At 37.1% G+C, this 16926-nt stretch overlaps 1 non-coding gene across 1 annotated transcript; it reads left to right on the top strand.

Moving 5' to 3' along the window:
* Positions 1-3420: 3420 nt before the first annotated feature.
* On the top strand, positions 3421-3528 carry LOC148576733 (small nucleolar RNA R71). The gene has a single exon (XR_015904162.1). It is a non-coding gene; the product is annotated as a small nucleolar RNA R71 (small nucleolar RNA).
* Positions 3529-16926: the final 13398 nt, after the last annotated feature.

Raw genomic sequence — 16926 nt, 5'->3', positions numbered from 1 at the left:
AACCGCTCAGTCTCAAGTTTTTACTTGACACCTACACGCCACAAGCACATGGTTAGGGACAGCTTGGTTTAGCCGCTTAGACCAGGATTTTATTCCTTTAGGCCCTCCTATCCACTGATGCTCAAAGCCTTGGGATCCTTTTTAATTGCCCTTGCCTTTTGGTTTTAAGGGTTATTGGCTTTTTGCTCTTGCCTCTTGGTTTTAAGAGCTTTGGCTTTTTCTGCTTTCTTTTTCTTTTTCTTTCTATATTTTTTTTTTCGCCTATTTTTTTTTTCTGCAAGCTTTGTTCTTTGCTGCTTTTTCTTGCTTCAAGAATCATTTTTATGATTTTTCAGATTATCAAATAGCATGTCTCCTAGTCATCATTCTTTCAAAAGCCAACATATTTAACATTCTTAAACAACAACTTCAAAAGACATATGCACTGTTCAAGCATACATTCAGAAAACAAGAAGCATTGTCACCACATCAATATAATTAAACTAAGTTCAAGGATAAATTCGAAACTCATGTACTTCTTGTTCTTTTGAATTAAAACATTTTTCATTTAAGAGAGGTGATGGATTCATAGGACATTCATAACTTTAAGACAGAGTTACTAACTACTAATGATCATGTAATGAAGACACAAACATAGATAAGCACATAACATAGAAAATGAAAAACAGAGAAAGTAAGAACAAGGAATGAGTCCACCTTAGTGATGTCCTTGAGCTCTTCTATGTCTCTTCCTTGTCTTTGCTGCTCCTCCTTCATTGCTTTTAGATCTTCTATGATTTCATGAAGGATGATGGAGTGCTCTTGATGTTCCACCCTTAGTTGCTTCCAATAATTGTGTGGAAGAAAATGTATCCCCTGAGGTATCTCAGGGATCTCTTGATTTGCAGTCAAATGTTCTACCACTGAGCTATAGACCCTTGATGGAAGCTTTTGTCTTCCCTTTCCTCTTTCTAGAGGTTTCTCTGGCCTTAGGTGCCATCAATGGTTATGGAAAGAACAAAAAAGCTATGCTTTTACCACACCAAACTTAGAATGTTGCTCGCCCTCGAGCAAAAGAAGAAAGAATAGAAGAAGAAGAAGAGGATATGGAGGAGATGGATGGAGGTTTGTATTCGGCCATATGGGTGGGATTGGGTGGGAGAGAGATGTTAAATTTTGAAGGTAGTGGTTGTATGGATGTGAGTGGTAAATGGAAGACAGAAGGGATGAGTGTTTATTGGGAATAGAGGATGATTGAGAAGAGAGAAGAGAGTGAGTGAAGGTAGGTGGGGATCCTGTGGGGTCCACAGATCTTGGGGTGTCAAGGCATTTACATCCCTGCACCAATTTAGGCATGCAAAATGCCCTTGCACACAACTCTGGGCGTTCAGCGCCAGGTTGGTGCCCATTTTGGGCGTTCAACGCCCCTTTGCTTCCATTTCTGGCGTTGAACGCCAGAACCATGCTTGTTCTGGGCGTTCAGCACCAGGATGCCCCCATTCTGGGCGTTCAGCGCCAGAACTATGCTCTGTTCTGGCGTTTGAACGCCAGACAGATGCTCCTCCAGGGTGTGATTTTTCTTCTGCTGTTTTTGATTCCGTTTTTGATTTTTTTTGTTTATTTTGTGACTCCACATGATCATGAACCTAAGAAAACATGAAAAACAATAAAAATAGAAATTAGATAAACATTGGGTTGCCTCCCAACAAGCGCTTCTTTAATGTCAATAGCTTGACAGTGGGCTCTCATGGAGCCTCACAGATGTGCAGAGCTTTGTTGAGGCTCTCCAACACCAAACTTAGAGTTTGGATATGGGTGTTCAACACCAAACTTAGAGTTTGGTTGTGGCCTCCCAACACCAAACTTAGAGTTTGACTGTGGGGGCTCTGGTTGACTCTGCTGGGAGAGAAGCTTTTCCTGCTTCCTCTCCATGGTTGCAGAGGGGGATCCTTGAGTTTTGAATACAAGGGAGTTCTCATTCCATTGAAGGAATATTTCACCTCTGTCAACATCAATCACAGCTCTTGCTGTGGCCAGGAAAGGTCTTCCTAGGATGATGGATTCATCCTCTTCCTTTCCAGTATCTAGGACTATGAAATCAGCAGGGATGTAAAGGCCCTCAACCTTTACTAATACATCTTCTACTTGTCCATAAGCCTGTTTTCTTGAGCTGTCTGCCATCTCTAATGAGATTTTAGCAGCTTGCACCCCATAGATTCCCAGTTTCTCTATTACAGAGAGGGGCATGAGGTTTATTCCTGAACCAAGGTCACACAGAGCTTTAAAGATCATGGTGCCTATGGTGTAGGGTATCATGAACTTTCCAGGATCCTGTCTCTTCTGAGGCAATGTCAGTTGATCCAGATCACTTAGTTCATTGATGAACAAGGGAGGTTCAACTTCCCAAGCATCAATGCCAAATAATTTGGCATTCAGCTTCATGATTGCACCAAGGAACTTGGCAGTTTTCTCTTCAGTGACATCCTCATTCTCTTCAGAAGAGGAATACTCATCAGAGCTCATGAAGGGCATAAGGAGGTTCAAGGGAATCTCTATGGTCTCTAGATGAGCCTCAGAGTCCTTTGGTTCCCTAGAGGGAAGCTCCTTATTGGTCACTGGACGTCCCAGGAGGTCTTCCTCCTTGGGATTCACGTCCTCTCCTCTCCTCACAGGTTCGGCCAGGGCACTTATGTCAATGGCCTTGCACTCTCCTTTTGGGTTCTCTTCTGTATTGCTTGGGAGAGTACTAGGAGGGATATCAGTGATCCTTTTACTTAGGTGGCCCACTTGTGCTTCCAGATTTCTAATGGAAGACATTGTTTCATTCATGAAACTTACAGTGGCCTTAGATAGATCAGAGACTAGATTTGCTAAATTAGAAGCATTTTGTTCCGAGTTCTCTGTCTGTTGCTGAGTTGATGATGGAAAAGGTTTGCTATTGCTAAACCTGTTTCTTCCACCATTATTAAAGCCTTGTTGGGGCTTTTGATCCTTCTATGAGAAATTTGGATGATTTTTCCATGTTGAGTTATAGGTGTTTCCATAAGGTTCACCTAAGTAATTTACCTCTGCTATTGCAGGGTTCTCAGGATCATAAGCTTCTTCTTCAGAAGATGCCTCTTGAGTACTGTTGGATGCAGCTTGCATTCCATGCAGACTCTGAGAAATCATATTGACTTGCTGAGTCAATATTTTATTCTGAGCCAATATGGCATTCAGAGTATCAACTTCAAGAACTCCCTTCTTTATAGGCGTCCCATTGTTCACAGGATTCCTTTTAGAAGTGTACATGAACTGGTTATTAGCAACCATGTCAATGAGTTTTTGAGCTTCTGCAGGCGTTTTCTTTAGGTGAATGGATCCACCTACAGAAGTGTCCAGTGACATTTTTGATAGCTCAGATAAACCATCATAGAATATATCCAGGATGGTCCATTCTGAAAGCATGTCAGAAGGACACTTTTTGGTCAACTGTTTGTATCTTTCCCAAGCTTCATAGAGAGATTCACCTTCTTTCTGTCTGAAGGTTTGAACATCAGCTCTAAGCTTGCTAAGCTTTTGAGGAGGAAAGTACTTGGCTAAGAAAGCCGTGACCAGCTTATCCCAAGAGTTCAGGCTGTCTTTGGGTTGAGAATCCAACCAGAATCTAGCTCTGTCTCTTATAGCAAAAGGGAAAAGCATGAGCCTGTAGACTTCAGGATCTACTCCATTAGTCTTAACAGTATCACATATCTGCAAGAATTCAGTTAAGAACTGAAAAGGATCTTCAGATGGAAGTCCATGAAACTTGCAGTTCTGCTGCATTAGAGAAACTAATTGAGGTTTAAGCTCAAAATTGTTTGCTCCAATGGCAGGAATGGAGATGCTTCTTCCATGTAAATTGGAATTAGGTGCAGTAAAGTCACCAAGCATTCTCCTTGCATTGTTGTTGGGTTCGGCTGCCATCTCCTTTACTTGTTCGAAATTTTCAATCAAGTTGTCTCTGGATTGTTGTAATTTAGCTTCTCTTAATTTTCTCTTCAGAGTCCTTTCAGGTTCTGGATCAGCTTCAACAAGAATGCCTTTTTCTCTGTCCCTGCTCATAAGAAAGAGGAGAACAAAAGAAAAGAAGAGGAGTCCTCTATGTCACAGTAAAGAGGATCCTTATTGTTAGTAGAAGAAAAGAAGAAGAAATTCGAACACAGATAGAGTAGGGGGTTCGAATTTGGTGATGATGTGAGGAAGTAATGTTAGTTAATGAATGAATAAATAGAATAGGATGAGAGAGAGGAGGGGGGGGAATTTTCGAAAATTATTTTTGAAAAGGAGTTAGTGATTTTTGAAAATTGGTTTTTTGAAAGTTGTTAGTATTTTTTTCGAAATTTTTTTTTGAAATAAAAAATAAAAATAATTAGTTAATTAAAAAGAAATTTTTGAAAAAGAGGGGAGATATTTTCGAAAATTAGAGAGAGAGAGTTAGTTAGGTAGTTTTGAAAAAGTTAAGAAACAAACAAAAAGTTAGTTAGTTAGTTGAAACAAATTTTGAAAAGATAGGAAGTTAGGAGGTTAGGAAAGATATTTTGAAAAGATATTTTTGAAATAGATAAGATAAGAAGATATTTTTGAAAAAGATATGATAGAAATTAGTTTTTGAAAAAGATTTGATTTTTAAAATCACAATTAATGACTTGATTCATAAGAAATCACAAGATATGAATCTAGAACTCAAAGTTTGAATCTTTCTTAACAAGCAAGTAACAAACTTCAAATTTTTGAATCAAAACATTAATTGATAATATTATTTTCGAAAATTTGATGGAAAAATAAGAAAAAGATTTTTGAAAAATATTTTTGGAATTTTCGAAAATAACTAAGAATTTTGAAAAAGATTTGATTTTTGAAAAAGATTTTGAAAAAGATAAGATTTTCAAATTGAAAATTTGATTTGAGTCATTGGCAACAACTTGATTTAAAAAAATTTTGAAAAACTCAATCCAAATTTTCGAATTTGATGAGAGAAAAAGGGAAAGATATTTTTTTGATTTTTGAAATTTTTATGAAAAACATGAAAATTATGCAATGCATGAAATTTTTAGATCAAAACAATGAATGCATGCAAGAATGCTATGAATGTCAAGATGAACACCAAGAACACTATGAAGATCATGATGAACATCAAGAACATATTTTTGAAAAATTTTTAATGCAGAGAAAACATGCAAGACACCAAACTTAGAATTCTTTAATGCTTATGCACTAAGAATTCAAGAATGCATATGATAAACATGGAAAGACACAAAACAAAAAATCATCAAGATCAAACAAGAAGACTTACCAAGAACAACTTGAAGATCATGAAGAACACTATGAATGCATGAATTTTCGAAAAAAAATGCAAGATGCATATGCAATTGACACCAAACTTATGATATGACTCAAGACTCAAACAAGAAACACAAAATATTTTTTTTATTTTTATGATTTTCTAATTTTTTTGTATTTTTATTTTTATTTATTTATTTTTTTTCGAAAATTATTTAGAAAAAAGAAAAATAAGGATTCAAAATTTTTTAATATGAATTCCAGGAATCTTATGCTCTAAAGCTCCAATCAAAGGGTCAGGCATGGCTTAATAGCCAGCCAAGCTTTAGTAGGTAACTCAGACATGACACGCCTGACATTCCTTACATTCAACAACCAATTGGCTAAGAAAGATAAAGAAGCTCTTCTCTTGAGTATAAGGATTGAGACATGGCTTTACAGCCAGCCAGGCTTCAACATGCTTCATGAAACACTAGAATTCATTCTTAAAAATTCTGAAGCCATAGAATAATTTATTTTTGAAAACATTTTTTTTTTCGAAAACAAAGGAGAAATTTTTGAAAATTTTTTTTTTGAAAAATTTTTGAAAACAAAACAAAAAGAAAATTACCTAATCTGAGCAACAAGATGAACCGTCAGTTGTCCAAACTCAAACAATCCCCGGCAACGGCGCCAAAAACTTGGTGCACGAAATTGTGATCTCTGGTAATGGCTTCTTAGGCCAGATACTCTGATCTAGTTTTACAGTCTGTCACAACTTCGATACAACTAACCAGCAAGTGCACTGGGTCGTCCAAGTAATACCTTACGTGAGTAAGGGTCGAATCCCACGGAGATTGTTGGTATGAAGCAAGCTATGGTTACCTTGTAAATCTCAGTCAGGCGGATATAAAACAGTTATGTGGTTTTCGAATTTAATATAATAAAATAGGGATAAAAATACTTATGTAATTCATTGGTAGAAATTTCAGATAAGCGAATGGAGATGCTTTTTGTTCCTCTGAACCTCTGCTTTCCTGCTATCTTCATCCAATCAGTCTCACTCCTTTCCATGGCTGGCTTTATGCAAGGGCATCACCGTTGTCAGTGGCTACATCCCCTCCTCTCAGTGAATAATATGCTCACGCACCCTGTCACGGCACGGCTATTCATCTGTCGGTTCTCGATCATGCTGGAATAGGATTCACCCTCCTTTTGCGTCTGTCACTAACGCCCAGCACTCGCGAGTTTGAAGCTCGTCACAGTCATTCAATCATTGAATCCTACTCAGAATACCACAGACAAGGTTTAGACCTTCCGGATTCTCTTGAATGCCGCCATCATTCTAGCTTACGCCACGAAGATTCTGGTTAAGAGATCTAAGAGATATTCATTCTATCTTATTTCATGTAGAACGGAAGTGTTTGTCAGGCACGCGTTCATAAGGGAGAAGGATAATGAGCGTCACACATAATCATCACCTTCATCACGTTCTTGGGTGCGAATGGATATCTTAGAAGCGAAATAAGAAGAATTGAATAGAAAACAGTAGTACTTTGCATTAATCTTTGAGGAACAGCAGAGCTCCACACCTTAATCTATGGAGTGTAGAAACTCTACCGTTAAAAATACATAAGTGAAGGTCCAGGCATGGCTGATATGGCCAGCCCCTCTGATCTAAGAACCAGACGTCCAAAGATGGTCAAAAAGACGTCTAATACAATAGTAAGAGGTCCTATTTATAATAAACTAGTCACTAGGGTTTACATGAGTAAGTAATTGATGAATAAATCCACTTCCGGGGCCCACTTGGTGTGTGTTTGGGCTGAGCCTAAGTGTTGCACGTGCAGAGGCCATTTATGGAGCTGAACGCCAGTATTTGTGCCAGTTTGGGCGTTCAACTCTGGTTTTGGATCCTTTTCTGGCGCTGGACGCCAGATTTGGGCAGAAGGCTGGCGTTGAACGCCAGTTTACGTCATCAATTCTTGGCCAAAGTATGGACTAGTATATATTTCTGGAAAGCCCTGGATGTCTACTTTCCAACGCAATTGGAAGCGTGCCATTTCGAGTTCTGTAGCTCCAGAAAATCCACTTTGAGTGCAGGAAGGTCAGAATCCAACAGCATCAGCAGTCCTTTTTCAACCTCGGAATCTGATTTCTGCTCAAGTCCCTCAATTTCAGCCAGAAAATACCTGAAATCACAGAAAAACACACAAACTCATAGTAAAGTCCAGAAATGTGAATTTAACACAAAATCTATTAAAAACATCCCTAAAAGTAACTAGATCCTACTAAAAACATACTAAAAACAATGTCAAAAAGCGTATAAATTATCCGCTCATCAAGTATGGCCTTCCTTCATATAGCACTCAATCAGCTTCAGAAACCCCCAAAATTGGGCCCTGGAGGCCCAAAAATCACCCCCAGCGATTTGCAATAAATGAGTCACGCGCTGGGACGTGTGCGGACGCACAGGTGTGTGGGTCCACACACATGCTGATTTTCCTCTTGTGCGTACACACAGGTTGTCGTGCGTACGCACACATGGTTTTGCGACTTTTGTGCGTACGCACACTAAGTTGTGTGCACGCACACTCCAATGTGTGCTTCTCCTTTGGTTTCTTCATGCTTTCTCCCTTTGTATATGCTTTCTTCCACTTTTGCCTTGCCAAACTTGCCTCTAGGATCTAAAATTACTCAACAAACATATCATGGCATCGAGTGGCATAAAAGTGGGATTAAAATAACTAATTTAAGCACAAAAATGCATGTTTTCATATTTAGGCACAATATAGAGAGAAAACACAAAAGCATGCTATTTGGATGAATAAATGTGGGTTTATATGATAAGATCCACTCAAATCAAAGTAAAATATATCATCAAATATGGATTCATCAAGTGTACAATGTTTTTTAATCTTCAATCGCTCTAGTCTTAAATATGTGACATATAATTCGAACTAGAAAAACTTTTGAATTATGTTTTAAATCAGAATTGTGCTTCACCTATTTTCTTGATTAGTTGACCAAGACATCAACAATTAATCAGTTAAAGAGAAATTGAATTGTCAAGGAATTGAAATTTAAATATATATAATTTGCTGTAAAAATATCTTTTCATGCATCAAAATAAATAAGTATAAGGATTAATATTCTAAAAAGTACACATTTCTAAACCTTTAAACATTCTCCATCACTGCCTCCTCTCAACTAAACACACGTTCTTGTTCTTTGCCACTACCCAGAAGCATTCGAGGTTCATGCCCGATTATCGGCCACTTGATCCGATTGTTGAGCAATTTGATCCCTTAGAGGAGGTCCTAGCTACAGCCATACCCAATGACTTTGTATTGACTTCGTCTGAGGAGGACCCGCCAGAGAATATTGCGGTAAAGGAAGACCTTATAGTTGTATCTAGTCTCTAGTTTGTCAAAGGAGGCTGAGATGACAAATGGAGAGTTGGGGCAGTAGCCCAATGGCTACACTTGATGGACTTGATATGCACCACCTCAGAGACACTTGTAGAAAGTCATCTAGTAGTTAGTTATCTTCCCTCATTGTACATAGTCTTTTGCGATAGATATGACTTTTACTATTGGTAGGTAGAATCCAGAGTAGGATTTTTACGTTAGCCGGAGCCTGAGCGTCAATTGTGTATATAGCTATGTACTATGGGTATTTTGTATATATATATGAGTCGTATGTACTGACGAATCTTATGTTTAAAACTGCATCTTAGTGGTCATTTATGTATGATATAAGCTTTCTGTTATATTTTGTTGCTATATTAAGTACCTACATGATTTGTCTCCTTTAATCTTCATTGTAAAAATATTCTTATAATTGATGAGAAGATATTTTATACGCTTTTTGGCATTATTTTCATATAGTTTTTAGCATGTTTTGTTTAATTTTTATTAAGTTTTCATAGGTTTTAGTGCAAAATTCACATTTTAGATTCTACTTTGAGTTTGTGTGTTTTTGTGCAATTTCAGGTATTTTCTGGCTGAAATTGAGGAGCTGGAGCAAAAGTCTGATTCAGATACAGAGAAAGCACTGTAGATGCTGTCCAGGTCTAACCTCCTTGCACTCAGAAGAGCTTTTCTAGAGCTACAAAAGTCCATATGAAGCATTCTCAATGGCTATGGAAAGCTGACTTCCAAAGCTTTCTAGCAATGTATAATAGTTTACACTTTGCTTCAAAATAGAAGGCCAAAAACTGGCATCCAACGCCAGCCTCCTGCCCCATTCCAGGCGTCTAGCGCCCAAAGGAAGAGACTAGCGTCCAAATGCCCAAAGAGGACCCCCTAGCCAGCATTTAACGCCCTAGAGGCCTCCTAGCACGTGGATCTCAATCAAGCTCAGCCCAAACACTCACCAAGTGGGCCCCGAAAGTAGATTTTAGCACTAAAAGACTATTTTACCCTTCTTATGTAATCCTTAGTTATTAGTTTAGTATTTAAAGGATATTTTTCTTAATCATGGAAGAACCTTTGGCCATATTTTTTGTTTACCATTGTATTCTCTATCAGTATGAGTTTCTTAACCTCCTAGGTTGAGGGGAGGAGCACTGCTGAGTTCTATGAATTAATAAAAGTATTACTGTTTCTTTACAATCCGTGTTTAATTCAATTCTAAGAGGTATTTCATTCTTCAACTTGATGAATGGGATGATCCATGACAATCAGCTTCATTCTTCATATTAAGACCACGTGCCTGACAACCACCCGTGTTCTTCTTGGGTTCATGTGAATACGTGACTGGAAAGTATTGAACCACTAGCTTGATTATATATCTCTTAGACGGCTAATCCACGATTTCGTTCGAGACTTCTCGAGACACCAGTTTAGCCGAGGGGGCAGGAAGCTGGCGTTGGACGCCAGTTTGGGCCTTCAAATCTGAAGCAAAGTATAGTCTATAATACATTGCTGGGAAGCTCTGGATTTCAGCTTTCCTTAGCTATTGGGAACGCTCCATTTGGACTTCTGTAGCTCTAGAAAAGCTCTTTTAAGTGAAAGGAGGTCAAATACGAACAGCATCTGCAGTGCTTTCTCTGTCTTTGAATTAGACTTTTGCTCCAGCACCTCAATTTCTGCAAGAAATCACCTAAAATTGCATAAAAACACACAAAATCATAGTAGAATTCAATAAGGTAAATTTAACACTAAAACCTATAAAAAATTATTAAAAACTAAACAAAACATACTAAAAACTATATGAAAATGATGCCAAAAAGCATATAAAATATCCGCTCATCAGTACCTAAGCGCTAGAGGGACAAGAAAGTCCCAACTGAAGGGCTCTCACCTGGCATGAGAGTTGTCTTCACCAAGAAACCAGTCATACCACATACAGTGAGTCGTATCCTGTCTCTAGAGCATCTGGAGCTCATTCATGAGAGGACAGGCAGAGAGTTCAATGTAAGAGGCAAAATTCTGAGCCCATATCATTCTCCGTAAGGAGTTAACCATCAAGCTAATAATGTTAAAGAAGCGCTTGTTGGGAGGCAACCCAACCTTAATTAATTATTTTTATTTCTTTTAATTCCTTAATTTTATTTTATTTTTCTTTAAAGTTTTTTAGGTTCATGATCATGTACAGCAGTCAGAACAGAGACAGAAAAAATTTGGCAGTGAAAACAGAACACTCTGGATGGAGTGTTGCTTGTGATGATTAAAATTAATGTATCACTACAAAAATTCCTTCGGCAAGTATACAGAATTGTCGTCAAGTAATAACTCACTAGAGAGTAAGGTCGATCCCACGCGGATTAAAGGATTAAGCAAACAATAGTTAATTAATTCTCCTAGTTAGACAAGCATAATTGGATGATAAGCAATGAGGAAATATAAATTGTATGAAAGTAAAAGAAAGCAATAAAGTGCAAGGAAGTAAATGGCATAAATGTAAAGTACAAGAAAGTAAAGTGCTGGAAATGTAAAGTGCAGAAAGTGTAAATAACCATAAAGAAAATAAAAGAAAGAAAGAGAAAATAAGCACTGGGATCAAGAGATATTGCATTCTTCGGATTAATTGATTTCATCTCATCTTCAATCAAGCAACTCATTGACCTTTTGGCAATAATGATTGATTGAGCCCCAATTCCTTGGTGACTCAATCTCTCAAATCTTGATCAATAGCCAATTCATTGGTCTAATTGCTCATGAGAAAAGATGAAGAATGATCCTTGATTATACCACACACTTTCCTATACCCAAATAATGGAAAGATTAAATGTCACAGTATCCCATCCATACCTAAATTTACTCAAGTATGAGAAAAATTTTCAAGCATGGTTCTATGATTCCTTTTCCAAAGTCACATAAAACCCAAATACATTCAACCTCTTTTCCAAGATAATTGAATGCTAACATGAAGAACGAAAATTCTTCAAGTAAATCAAAGAGAGATAAAGAGAAGAAGAAGAATAAAAATAAATTAATCCTTCAAATTGCAATAGAGCTCTCTTTTCTAATGGAAAAAGTTAGTATTTCATAACTAAAAATATTTACAAGTAAGAAAGTGGAAGAGGAGAGATGTGTGGGTGAGAAGAGGGAGTCCGAAGACCCCTCTGGCAGAATGATCCTTCAATCCAGCATGCCTAATTCTATGAAAATAAGGCCTTTATATAGGCTTTCCTAAATTACAAATTGAAATGAAATTGAAAGCAAATTACAATAAAATGAAAATTAACTATTCTAGAGGATTCTTGTGGCCTTGATTGGTTGACAATTGTGGGCTTTCTTGCTTGAGAGTTGAGGTGGACTTGGAATGAGATTAATTGAACTAGAATGCTGCTCCCAGGCTGGCGTAGCATTTTTCTGGAAAGCATAGCACTCGTGCACCCACGCGTATGCGTCACCCACGCATGCGCGGCATCACTGCTTTTTGCACTTGTCACACGTACGCGTCACCCACGCATGCGCGTGACCCTCAGCGTTGGTGTCAAAAGGCGCTCTTCCACGCGTACGCATGGTCTTTCAAAATTATCACATTCACGAGTATGCGTCACCCACGTGATGAGTGGATTATTGATGGTATAGAATTTCATGAATGAATCTTTGTTGCAAGTATAGTTTCTAAACCAACAAATAATCCTTTCATACAAAAGATTGTTTGTCACAAGTACAAACCCCTAAAATTTTAAACTGAAGTATTAAACCTTGGGTCGTTCTCCCTAGGAATTGCGATAAAGTGTCTTGTTATTAGTTATGAGGTATGTTTTGGGGTTTTTGAGATAAGAGACATGAAAAGTAAATGATAAAAGAAATCAATTGACAAAGAGGTCTTGGCAAGGTTTGGTGGTCAAGGATCTCTATCCTTATCACTAACCACAATATGATAATTGCAAGGATCAATCCCACTAAGTCATCCTCAAACAAGTAGAAGAAAGTCAAATGAGCTATATCAATCCAAGTCCATAAGTCCTAGGTATTCACTAATTGAATTAATGAGAGCTAGAGTCAATGGCTATCAACTATCAATCACTTGGACATTAGCAACTCAAGAATTCCTAAGTTACCTTCCCAAGCTAAGAACATAAAATTCTACTCTAACATCTTCTCAAGCATTTTGACAAACACTTGGAAGGTATAAAAGAAAAGCATAGTAAATTGGCAACAAGAATAGAATCTAACAACTACTTATTACAAGGAATTAGCAACAACAATCAAAAAGAACATTATTGACATGAATTACCTCAAATTGAATTGAAAGAGAATAGAAGGAACAAGAGTAGATCTACAACAAAGTATAGAAACAAAGTAGAAGAAATTACAACAAAAGAATAGAAGAATGATGAATGTAACAACAAAGAGTTGAGAAATAGAAGTAGATGAAAGCATGAATTAAATCCTAGATCTAAGATTTATTGAACTAGACCTAATCCGAATTCTAATCCTAGAGAGAAGTGAGAGCTTCTCTCTATAAAACTAACTCTAAACTAATTCTAATGTGTGTAAATGATGCTAAGATGTTAATTCCCTTCAATCCTTGGTCCTTTAAAGCACTTTGGCGCCAAAGTTGGTTGCAAACTGGGCCCCACAGCTTCTCAGAATTCGCTGTCCATGTTTTCTATTTAAAAATCACGTGCGGACACCGATGCGTACGCGTACAGCACGCGTGCGCGTCCCTAAGGTTTGGACGCGCGCGCGTGGATGTGTGCATCCAAATTTTTGGCTTTTTCCATGTGTTCTCCACTTTGCATGCTTTTCTCTCCATTCCTTTGATCCATTCCTAGTCTTTTCAACCTGAAATTACTAGCAAACACATAAAGGCATCTAGTGGAATCAAAGGTGAATTAAAATTAACAATTAAGGGCCTAAAAATCATGTTTTCACACTTAAGCACAAGTTAGGAGACAATCATGAAACCATGCTATTTCATCGAATAAATATGGGTAAAAGGTCATAAAATCTCCTAAACTAAGCACAAGATAAACCCTACAAATGGGGTTTATCAACCTCCCCACACTTAAACCAAGCATGTCCTCATGCTTAAACCAAGAGAGAGAGAAAGGGTATCAACATTTATTCAATGTAAACTAACTAAATGCAATCTACCTATATGCAACTATCTAAATTCATGTACTTGCTTGGTCAAAATAAATCAATTCCCAAGAAAACCAATACAAGCACAAGGGCTAAGAGTATTAACAACCATGCCAAACCACAATTGAATTGAGCTAGTAAAAGTTTTACAAACTTGTAAGAAAAGTGATGATTGTAGGTGAAAACATGTAATTGAGCAATCGAACCCTCACCGGTAGTGTTTGCACTCTATTCACTCAAGTATTTAGGGTCGATTCACTCAATTCTCCCCTAATCATGCTTTCCAAGATTTGTTTTTCATCTAACAATCAACATTTATTTCATGCATGCATACAAGTATCATGAGGTCTTTTCATAGGTTGTAATGGGGCTAGGGTCAAGGTAGGATGCGTATTTGGTCAAGTGAGCTTGAAATTTGAATCTTTGATAAGCTTAGACTTCCCACCTAACCTATGACAACCTATACAATTCAAACTAACCTAACTACCCATTCTTCACTTTTTTAACATACTCATGCATTCTTTTCTTGATCATAACACTTATGCATTGATTCTTTATTGGACTTTGCTTTGGGGCATTTTGTCCCCTTTTTTTATTTCTTTTCTTTTTTCTTTTTTTTCTATATTTTTTTCTTTTCTTTTCCATACTCTTCTTTTTGTTTCTTTTTCTTTTTCTTTTCTTTTTCTCATTTTTCTTTCTTTCAAACTATATACAAGAACAACAATGCATAAGGTTTACACATTTAACCAACACATGAGCATGTACCCAATTTCCAATATTTTCAACAAAAATACAAAACTACCCTTTTCTCAACCAATGTCCCAAGTTTTCCCACACTTGAATGTTACACACTCACTAACCTAAGATACTTAAAGATCCAAATAAAGGACATTTATTATTTTTTGCTTTAAGGCTTGTAATGTGCTAAAATGAAGAACAAGTGGGTTAATCGTAGGCTCAAAGTTGGCTAACAATGGAAGATGAAAGGTAAGACTTTTTGGGCGAGTGAGCTAAATGAAATGATGGCCTCAATCACATAAATGCATGAATACACCAAATAATGGACATAAAGAATCAACCAAATCAAAGATCACAATCATAGAAAGAGAATAATGCACACAAGAAGGGAAAATAAGTAGTTATAAGATATAACCACATCCTTAGGCTCAAAACTCACTAGCTTGTGTTCTTAGCTCAAAAACCATATTCTACAATATATATATATAATTCAAGCAAGTTCAAAGAAAAGTTTTCTCTCAAATCAATTGGTGCCCTATATATATGAAAAATTAAGAAAATACAACTAAAAATCCTAAAAGACCTAAAATGAAATGCAAAAGTGTTGGAATTAGAAACTTGTCACCCAAAAATGCCGATTGGTCGGACGACCTCCCCATACTTAAAAGTTTGCACTGTCCTCAGTGCACTTAAAGATGAACAAGGTGGTACGGCGACGTTCCGAGTTGCTACCTTCAGCTGGTAGGTCAACCGGTTACTGCGTGTTCTTTCTTCCGCTTCTATTTTTGCTTGCGGTGCATCATTCATGAAAACAAAAACATAACACCATAAGATGAGAAGATACAAAAGCAAGGAGGCATACATTGTTGGAATGAGGTAATAATCACTAGAATTGAGTGAGTGAATTAGTGTGACATTAAGAAAGATTAGGTATGTGAATTCTAAATTAGGCGTCTTTTAGAACACATATTAGCATAAAAAGCTATTGATGGACGAGATTTTGCTCGATGGTCTAGATTTTCTTCTTATAGAAAATAAGAACTTCGTTGTAAGCATAGCTCTAAACCAACAAATGATTCTCACATAAAAAAATTGGTTGTCACAAAGAACAAACCCCAAATAAGAATTAACCGAAGTATTTAGACTCCGGATCGTCTCACGAGGATTGCAATGAAGTGGTCAATTATTGGCTATGAAGGAACAAGTGGGGTATGATTAATAAGAGGGCAAGAGATTAAATGAGGAAGAATTTAAATGACAAAATGCGTAAATCAAGCAAGTAATTAAAGGAAGCAAGATAAAGGACTCCTGGCTAAGACTTGGGTAATTGAGATCACTATCCTTGTCAACAATTCAAACATTGATAATTATGCGGAACCGAGCTCATTAGGTCTACTCACTAAAGCCTTCAGTATGTAATGTCTACTCCTAGGCTTGGAGTACATCAAATGGCTTGATCAACATCAATCCATAAGTCCCAACCTAGCTACTAATTAACTTAGTAGTAGGCCAGAGTCAATGGTTATCAACTTGATCCCCAAGGGTTCTAGAATTACCAATTCAATGAAGCCCAAGGACTCAAGATCACTCAATCCCCCTAGCCTAGGCTAAGGGTCAAGAGAATTACTCAAAAACTATAGGAAACATTATATCAAATACCTAATATACAATAAAAGTAAACATCACAAAATGCTAAGATTAAGGAGACCCATAACTTTCATAAGCGAGAAATCAGTAATAGCAAGCAAGATCAACATAAAAGAAACATAGAAACATGAAATTGCATTAAAAGGAAATTAGATCTAACAATGTTCATCAACATACAAGAGAGCAAAATGAGAAATTAACATTACAACTAAGGAAATCAAGATGTAGAATTGGAAAATTGTAAAAGAAACAATATAAAATCAAGTGATTAATTCAAGATCCAAGACAATTTAACCTAATCCTAACCTAATTCTAGAGAGAAGAGGGAGCTTCTCTCTCTAGAAAACTAACTAAAGGCTCATGTTGACTAACTAATTGCTCCCCCTTTGCTTGGACTTCAATTCTGTATGAAATACACTCAGAAACAAGTTGGATTTGGGCCTGGGCAGCTCAGAAATCACCCCTAGCGTTTTGCCTTTAAGTGGGTCACATGAGAGTATCGGCGCGTACGCACCATGTGCGCGTGTGCGTCGATTGGCTGTTTCTTCACCCGCGCGTACTGATGAGCAGATAATTTATACGCTTTTTGGCATTGTTTTTAGTATATTTTTAGTATATTTTAATTAGTTTTTATTATATTTTTATTAGTTTTTAAATAAAAATCACTCTTCTGGACTTTACTATGAGTTTGTGTATTTTTCTGTGATTTCAGGTATTTTCTGGCTGAAATTGA

This window comes from Arachis ipaensis, chromosome B1 (assembly GCF_059453495.1).
Source record: "Arachis ipaensis isolate K30076 ecotype BB chromosome B1, ASM5945349v1, whole genome shotgun sequence".
NCBI classification, from domain to species: domain Eukaryota; kingdom Viridiplantae; phylum Streptophyta; class Magnoliopsida; order Fabales; family Fabaceae; genus Arachis; species Arachis ipaensis.
This window is presented reverse-complemented; position numbering and strand designations above follow the sequence as displayed.